This window comes from Aulonocara stuartgranti, assembly GCF_965226115.1.
Source record: "Aulonocara stuartgranti genome assembly, chromosome: 3".
Taxonomy (NCBI): Eukaryota; Metazoa; Chordata; class Actinopteri; order Cichliformes; family Cichlidae; genus Aulonocara; species Aulonocara stuartgranti.
Genome location: NC_138941.1, coordinates 53,915,483 through 53,924,030, shown reverse-complemented (window position 1 = coordinate 53,924,030; position 8,548 = coordinate 53,915,483). Strand labels below are relative to the sequence as shown.

Sequence of the window (8,548 nt, the reverse complement as noted above, 5' to 3'; positions counted from 1 at the left end):
AAACTAATTAGTCAACATGTAGCAGTGTTAAAAGGTGAGACCAATCAGGGAATCGGAGGAAGACAGACACAGGAAGTTAAACATTACACATGAGAAAAGCTAACCTTCAAAGTAAGATCTGTTGAAAATAAGTCATGGAAAAGTCAGAGAACCACTAGAGTAAAAAGCATCCTCTGGATAAACATTTCAAATCTGTACAAAAGACCTGTAACAAAAGCTGCAATTATCGACCTCATGGTGGCCCTGATGTCAAAGTCAAAGCTTTACATAAGTCTGCAAGCAATAACAAGTCAGCTGATGTAGTTCACTGTGGTTTAGCTAGTTCCTGTTTTTGTATATACAAGACTTACTGAATGAAGAGTTCAAGCAGACATCAAGGTGACAGCTGTCAGTCACGAGGAGAAGATTGGTTTGAAATTTTCACATCAAATTTGTCAGAGAAGAACAACAAAGCATTAACGGATGATGCCAACGATGACACTTTGCCTGCTGTTGTGGGTTCTTGGTGAGTGAGTTAAAACTGTGCGTGTGGTTTATTGTTTTGCTTTTAAATGGCATCATGGTAGGGTGTGTCTCAGCCATGATTTGTATTGATGGGGTTTCAAAGGCAGGATCTGGGGAGATGTTGATCGTTGAAAGTACCTTTGACCGTCGGGAACATGTAGGTTATATTTAATCTTTGCGACTTCTAAAGTTCAACATTTGAGCGTGAGCAGATCTTTTTTTGTGTATTAGTGTGTAGTTTCAGATCTGCACAAGTTCTATCTCGGTTTACCTGAAAGAACCACCTTAAAATGCTTTAAAAAGTGTTCTTTTTGGCTCATTTGCCAATACTTTTCAAACAGCTCAGACAAAAGAAACACTTATAATAACTGTTGTTAATTATTGGTGAATTAACATTTATTTAACCTTTCATGTGGTTTACTAGTAAGAAAAACTACAATTCTAACTATTAATGCTTAATTAATATATGATAGGTTATATGTGCTATCAAAAATAATTATATGCAGTATTTTAGACATATTGTAGCTGTAAAGAGACCATTTCAAATAAGGTACATGTTTTATACGCATAAAAAAGAAAGTAAAGGCTCTTTCTCGAGATTTTACATATCAGGGCATAATAAAAATCACGTGGTCCTCGGCAAGTCATAACATTTTTGAGACACATCCTCAAATGAACAGTACGTGACATTACACTATGTCACTATTTATACAACAAAACCTAAACCAAAATACAGAGTGTGAGAAACAAGCTCACTGAAAGCTAGGAGCTGTATATAGGCGATAAATAAAAACTGAAAGTAATCATTTGTTATTCTCATAAACATTTTTATTCACAACAGAACATAGAAAATAGATCAAATATTTAAACTAAGAAAATGTAGCATCTTAGGAAAATATACTGGCTTATTTAGAATTTGATGGCAGCAACATGTCTCAAAAAAGTTGCAAAAACATGCAACAAACTAATAGAAAAGTAAGTGTTACTGGTCAATGAACTGGTTCTTATACAGTGCTTTCCTACTCTATACCAATGGTAGTCATCCTAGTCATCCTAGAACACTAGCTCCGAGGCGAGACCGCGAGAGAAACATACAAGAGACATTTCTCAGACTCTATAGGCCACTGCACACTATTGGTGGAGTAATGATTTGGTCTCATTTCACAGCCAAAGATAAAGTTTAGCTGAAACTGGGTCATGCAGGAGGAATCTGGTCCCAATCAGATCAGCAAATCTGCAACATGATGGCTGAAAAAGAAAAGACTCAAGTTCATTTAACACAATTTAAATGCTCTGGAGGGATCTAAACAGAGTCGTGCAGAATTGAATACCCACAAACCTCAATGAACTAAAACAACATGAGTGTTTTAGTTCGTGAGCCAAACATCCTCAACAGCAATGTGAGAGACTAATAAAGTTACACCGAAAATAAGTACTTCAAGTTATGGCTGTTAAATGTGTCTCTACAAGCTAATGAACTGTGAATATTTGTTTTTCACTGCTTCTTCATTTCGTTTAGCGTTTGTTGCTGTAAATGATGAATTTTCTTTCAGCAAAACTAAATGAAGTTTTCATTAATGACCTGTGATCCTTTCCTTAGCGCCAGACTGTCAGACACCGGTGTTTAATGAAACACAAAGCACCCTGTACCACCAGCCCTGGGAGATGGGACGTATTTTAACCCAACCTGCAATATTTTCAAAACCTGAATCAAGTAAATGAGAAGGAAATAAATAGTAACTGGAACTTTAGAGTTCACCCCTTCATGCTACCCAGACAGGGGGAGTTTCTGCTGACTTTCATAAAAGGTTGACATGAAGATAGAAAACACTGATATGCAGCCCTGTGACCTCATACAGATGCATTACTATTATGTAGTATCATGTATATGTTATTGGGTCATTATCATTGATTCATTCATTTGTCTATCGCTTTATTGTTTCGGCTGGATGTTATTTTAAATACGTTATAATGTGTGCTAGCTTTATATCTTTAGCATACACTGTAATATATCAGCACATGCCCAGGAGACACGGTCAGTTGGCTGTACCAACTCCTGTGGCTCCTTTCAGTGTGGAGGAGTAGAAGCTTTACTCTGCACCCCTTTCAAATGACCAAGATCTTCTCTCTGTTGTTGTGCTGAGCCCAGGATTCATCAGAGGAAACTTGTATCCATGATGTCATTTCAGTCATAACCTACAGCTTTGATCCTAAGTAAGGAAAGGAATGTAGAATGACCTGAAAATCATCAACCTCAGTTTTCACACATAGCTCTCTCTTCACCGCAGCAAACTGGTATAGAGTTGCACTGGTCCACCAGTCAGTTTTCTGTTCCACTCTGTGGTCATTCATGAACAAGACTCTGAAATACTTAAACTCCTCGGCTTGGGGCAGCAGCTATTTTTTTTTAAAATGTTCATTCAATTGTTTAAATGCTATATATATTTGGGGCTACAACTTTACTTGATCTGCTATTTTTGTTTGTCTATCCCTGAAGGTACTGGAGTTATTTTATCAGAGGGAGATGATCCACCTTTTGATGATGAAGATTATAGTTATTTTTTTACTTCTGGCGAAATAAATTCAACCTTAATAATAAATGACACTGAACTGCTGGCCTCTCTACTGTCAGGTAATATCTGTCTCCTCTGCTCTATGTCTGTAGTTCTAATTTGTAAATATCTTTACAGGATGCTGACTCCAAACATACTGTACTTCTGACATAGTGAAATAGACTGCTTAACAAATTTATTAGACCATAAGTTTATGAACAGTATTTGTAATTACCAAAATAGTTGTATCTGTTTCTGCAGTGGTTAATCCATCACTTTGTGGATGCTCTTTAATCAAAATGATATTTTGATGGCAAAATCAAATCAGGTCCATAAATATTTGGACAGAGACAACTGTTTTTTGTAATTCTGGTTCTGTACATTACCACACTAAATTTTAATGAAACAGCTCAGCTATAAATATAAATATCCATCCATCCATGCTTATCCTTGTCATGGTCTCGGGGGGCTGGAGTCTATTATTACTATTTTTATTGAATGTTTAATGAGTAAATGTAACAGCTTAACCTTAGTTGTTATTTCATTTTCAGATTTTGGCAGTGGTGAAATTCCAGAAAAAGACACGACAGGCTCCTCAGGTAATGTTAGCCTGCTCTGGCCTGTGTTAACAATTCTTGGTTGTTTAAGTCAGAAGTGGATGTTTTGAATGGGATAGGGGGTTAAGTTTGAAGGCTAACTAACCATGGTGTACTTATTAATTATAAGTAAGGGATGGGATGTAGATTGCCCTGGAAATGATCAAGTTCACTTTCCATGCTTATTTCTCTCTTCACCGTGACAAACTGGCAAAGTGTTGCACCAGTCTGTCAGTCAATCTCTGGCTCCACTTTCTGGTCATTCATGAACAAGACTCCAAAATTCTTCAACTCTCCCCCTTGGAGAACCAACTAATTTTTAACCTAGAGTGAGCACTTGACCCTTTTCTGAGAAGCATGCACTCAGACTTGGAGACTCCTATCTGGATATTGATTTATATTTGTGTTAGACACCAAAGACCTGGTTCCCCAAGTGCATCTACTGATTTTTGAGTGTCGCAGGACACAAGGGTAAACTAAAAGAGGCAACTTTAGTGCGCTGTAGTAAAACATACTAGAAACGAAAAGTAGAAAACTAGAAACTAACAGCGAGGAACTAAGACACTGTGAAACTAAACCGGGAAGCTAGAAAACATAACTGTGAACAGAGGACTATAACGTTACCAGAAACATAGAAGAAAAACACATCACAGTGAGGACACACCACAACACAGAGCACGGCAAACACAGGCCTTAAATACTCACTGGAGTAATCAGGGAATGGGAGACAGGAGAAAAACACAGCTGGGAGAAATTATGCCTAACGAGACAAGGGAAGCAAAAATAGAAACACTGACATGAGAAACGGACTTTCAAAGTAAAACAGGAAACACGACAAGCACAGAGTGAAACTGAACAACGTAAACACGGAGCACAGAGACAGGAGTGACAACAGACATGACCGGGGAACGAGATAAATTATAATAATACATAATCAGGGAATATAACTTAAACAGATATAAAACACTGGGTCACTGACGTCCATCTTCAAGGAAACGAAGTCCAGACACTTTTCTTTCCAAGCTCCTTAGACTACGATGACCTGAATGATTGAGAACATTCACAGACAATAGGCACTAAACTACTCTTCTGCCAGCCTGCATGGTTTTAACCTGGAATTGTCCATAGACATTCTTGTCATGGATCATGCCAAATTTGTGCTTTTCACCTCAGTTTTAAAAATTTGGGGGAAATCAGGAGTTGTGAGATAACTAGGAAGGACTCACCTTGTAACCTTCCTAGAAAGGTGATGATATCTGATGCACTTAAAAGCAAATTTCTATCACAGGCACATAAGGTTCTCACGTACCTACGTACCTAAGGTAGAATTGCACTTCCAATTTTCCTTAATTTCCAGTGTCAACGAAAGCTGCTTCACAAATTTTGGCTTACTGTCAGCTATTAGGTGATTCTCTGGTCTTTTGCATAACCTCTGAGTTTCTTCCCCCTTCTGAAAGCTTCGAGCTAGCTCAGAATTAGGCTGTTTTTTCTGCTAATGAGGAAATGTTGTTTTGCATGATTGCTTTCTATCTCTCTTCGCAGCTCCCAGAAACCATGGACTGAAAACAACTGGTGCTGAAAATGCTGACCTCTGTTCCCTTGGCCTGAGCTATGTTCTTTTAGCTTTGTGTATGCTAGTATAAAAAAAGTTTGTTTGTTTTTTCTTTTGAAAAGTGTGAGCTGCTTGTAAATACACAGGAAACCTGTTCACCCCCCACCCGCAAGTTTTATCATCCTGCTCTTACTGAGTAGATTAGTGGTTTGATTGTTAAAGTGATTACTTCTGTGTTTCTCGGCAATGAGCTTCTGGTATTCAACATCTGCAACCACAAATCCACTAAGAGCGAGCTGTTCTATTTTTTTTTCAGATGAATAAGCCATTAGAAATAAAACAATCTTTATTTTTCACCAATTCTAACCAAGAAAACTTCAAATTAGCACATAAGCTGCAAACACCTGACATATAAACCATGAAAACTGTGCCTTCTTTATTGGTGCAGTCACCTTTTCCAGGTATGCAAATTTCAGGGTTGAATCCCCCAGTTGCCATGATTGTAATTACTCATGCATGCATGTGGTATATTTTAAATAACTCACTGACATTTGCGTGTGTGCAATCATCTTGTACTGGCAAGGGTTTGAAACTCAAGTTAGTTTCAAAGTGCAGGTGAGCTGCTGTAGAAGCAACAACATTTACCCATTGTTAGGTGTACATGAAAACAAATGAGAGAAGAAGATGTGTGACTTGTAAAGCCCTTTTAAACTTGTAGTAAGTAGTAAGTCTAGATTTAAATACATACAGGGTTTAAAATGACTTTAAAGTTCAAATGTCCTCAAGACTGCCCTGCACAGAGTCCTGACCTCAACCCAACACTTCTGGGATGAACTGAAGCGGAGACTGTGAGCCAAGTCTTCATATCCAACATCAGTGTCTGACCTCACAGACGCACTTCTGGAAGAATGGTGAAAAATTCTCATAAACTAAGTTGAAAATGTTTGGGCCAACATCATATGAAACCCTGTCACTCCAGTTCACATGCATGTGATGGCAGAGAAGTAAATACTTTTGGTTATATAGTGTATGTAGATCTGACCACTGTGCTGTTAATACTCATGGGAAATAAAGGAACAGCTCAAAGAACAAACAGTATAAATTCACTTTGTTCACTTTGTGTCAGGGCTGGCTCTGGCCCAGCGCTTTCAGTTGGTTTTGATCTCTTGTTATATTTTGAAGATAATGTGGAGTTTGTGATTATTAATTGGCCGTGAATTTTAGTTTAGTCTGTTTCACCCAGGCCTTCTGTGCTATTTGTTATGTATTTCTTGTTTGCGTGTTTCATGTTGTCAAGCCTGTGTCGTCATATCTACGTCGCTCCATGTTTCCTGTTTTATTTTGAAAGTCTTGTGTTTCTTTCTTTAATGTGTTTAGTTTTACTCTTCTCCTGTGATGTTGTTATGTTCATTTGAGTCAGCTGTTTCCCCGTGTGTTTCCACTTCCCCTGTGTGTATTTAAGTCCTCCTTCTTCCTTTGTTCTGTGTCAGGTCGTCTGCCCTCCGTGTCACTTCAGGTTTCCAAGATTTTCATGATTTTGTTCAGGGCATGTTCATGTGTCTAGTTCATGTTTGTATTTCACAGTTTCTTTCATGCCTACACAAAATCATGTTCATAGTCGTCATAGTCATTTCTAGTGTTTCCAGTTTAGGTTTTAGTTTAGCCTTGCCACTGTTCATGTTGTTTTGTTTTGCACTCTTGTCATCAGTCCTATTAAAGTCTCGCTTTTTGTTTAAAGTTCTGTACCGTCTCCTCCCGTCTTCTGCGTTTGGGTCCACTATTCTGCTCACAACACACAGTCAGCTCCCGCTGGCCGTGACACTTTGTCCTACTTCACTTATTCAACAGAAGAAAAATTCAACATAGTAAATGTTTTATACACAATTTTTCATCACAAAACAGTTATATGTCTCATACTGTATTTTATTTATAAAGAAGGAAAGCTTCATATGTATTGCTGTTGTTATTTACGATGTCACTGCTTTCCATCATCCTCACTGCTGATTTTTCTGAATAAATATACATGAAAATTGGAATTATGTACAGTGTTGGGAAGGTTACTTTTAAAATGTATTCCACTACAGATTACAGAATACATGCCCCAAAATGTATTCTGTAACGTATTCCGTTACGTTACTCAATGACAGTAACGTATTCTGAATACTTCGGATTACTTAATATATTATCACGCTGTTTACAACTACATGAATGTACTATTGCTGTGTGATTTATTACTGTTACTGAAGGTCCGGACTCCGAACCGTAGTAAAGGGACCTCTGACTAATACGGCGGGGTCCCTGTCGGCTCGTAGCCGAAAAATAGCTTTACTTTGTTGTGTGGGTCAAGTTTGCTAGCGAGAGACAGAGAGAGGCGTTGAAAGGCTGCTCCAACGGAACTTGTTGTTTCGGAGGAAAACACGAACACGGTGTACAGTTGAGTCTTAATAGCTTACTTACAACTGGGCTCGTCAGGCACTCTTCTTGGCTGCAGTGGTTATTATTATATTTACATGCTTCCAGCTCCCGTTTTCGCTCGATGACAACTCGTACCTTTCCACTCTCCTTTTTCTCCCTCCTCGCGCTCACAGACACATAACAGGTATGGCAGTCCATTCTCCCTGCAGCACTGAAATGTGACTACACTGCCCATGATGCTACATTCTTTAGGGCTATGTCTGTAACACTCTACCTTTTAGCTTAGCACAACAACAACAACAACAAAAGGCGCTCTCTCACCCAGGAAACACACAGTCGCAAAGAGAGCGCGTCACCATGTAACCATGGCAACCGTAACGCTGCCGCCTGGAACAACAACAATATGAAACAGGAAAGTACCGCCGTGTAATCCATTTATTTCAACAAAGTAACTGTATTCTGAATACCACCTTTTTAAACGGTAACTGTAACGGAATACAGTTACTCATATTTTGTATTTTAAATACGTAACGGCGGTACATGTATTCCGTTACTCCCCAACACTGATTATGTACTGAAAACACAAAGCTGTTGTGTGTCAGCAACATGACTCCAAGCTTCTAACTCTAAGCACAATTCCACTGATCCAAACACCGCTTTAGCAGCAAATCAGCATAAAGGTCATCATATAGCACTCGTCTTTAAAGTACAACACAGTGGTTTCATTAGGTCTCAGTCATATTGCACCTGTTCAAACTTGGAAGAACAACTCAGTCACGTGTCAAAATATTAAAGAGACCTCAAGTGACTTTTGCAGGTGTTAGATAAAAAAATAACAGAGCAGGAAGAGGAAGAGTAGGGTAGAAGTAGGGTAAGGGTAAGAGCAGACCTACAATATTTCCCTGTTCAGCTGAACACTTTGAATTGCC

The 8,548-nt window shown here is 38.5% G+C and overlaps 1 long non-coding RNA gene across 1 annotated transcript; it reads left to right on the top strand.

Moving 5' to 3' along the window:
• The first annotated feature begins 361 nt into the window (after positions 1 to 361).
• On the top strand, positions 362 to 8,134 carry LOC309702906. The gene is made up of 4 exons (XR_014275784.1): positions 362 to 505; positions 3,002 to 3,136; positions 3,608 to 3,655; positions 5,195 to 8,134. It is a non-coding gene; the product is annotated as an uncharacterized lncRNA (long non-coding RNA).
• Positions 8,135 to 8,548: the final 414 nt, after the last annotated feature.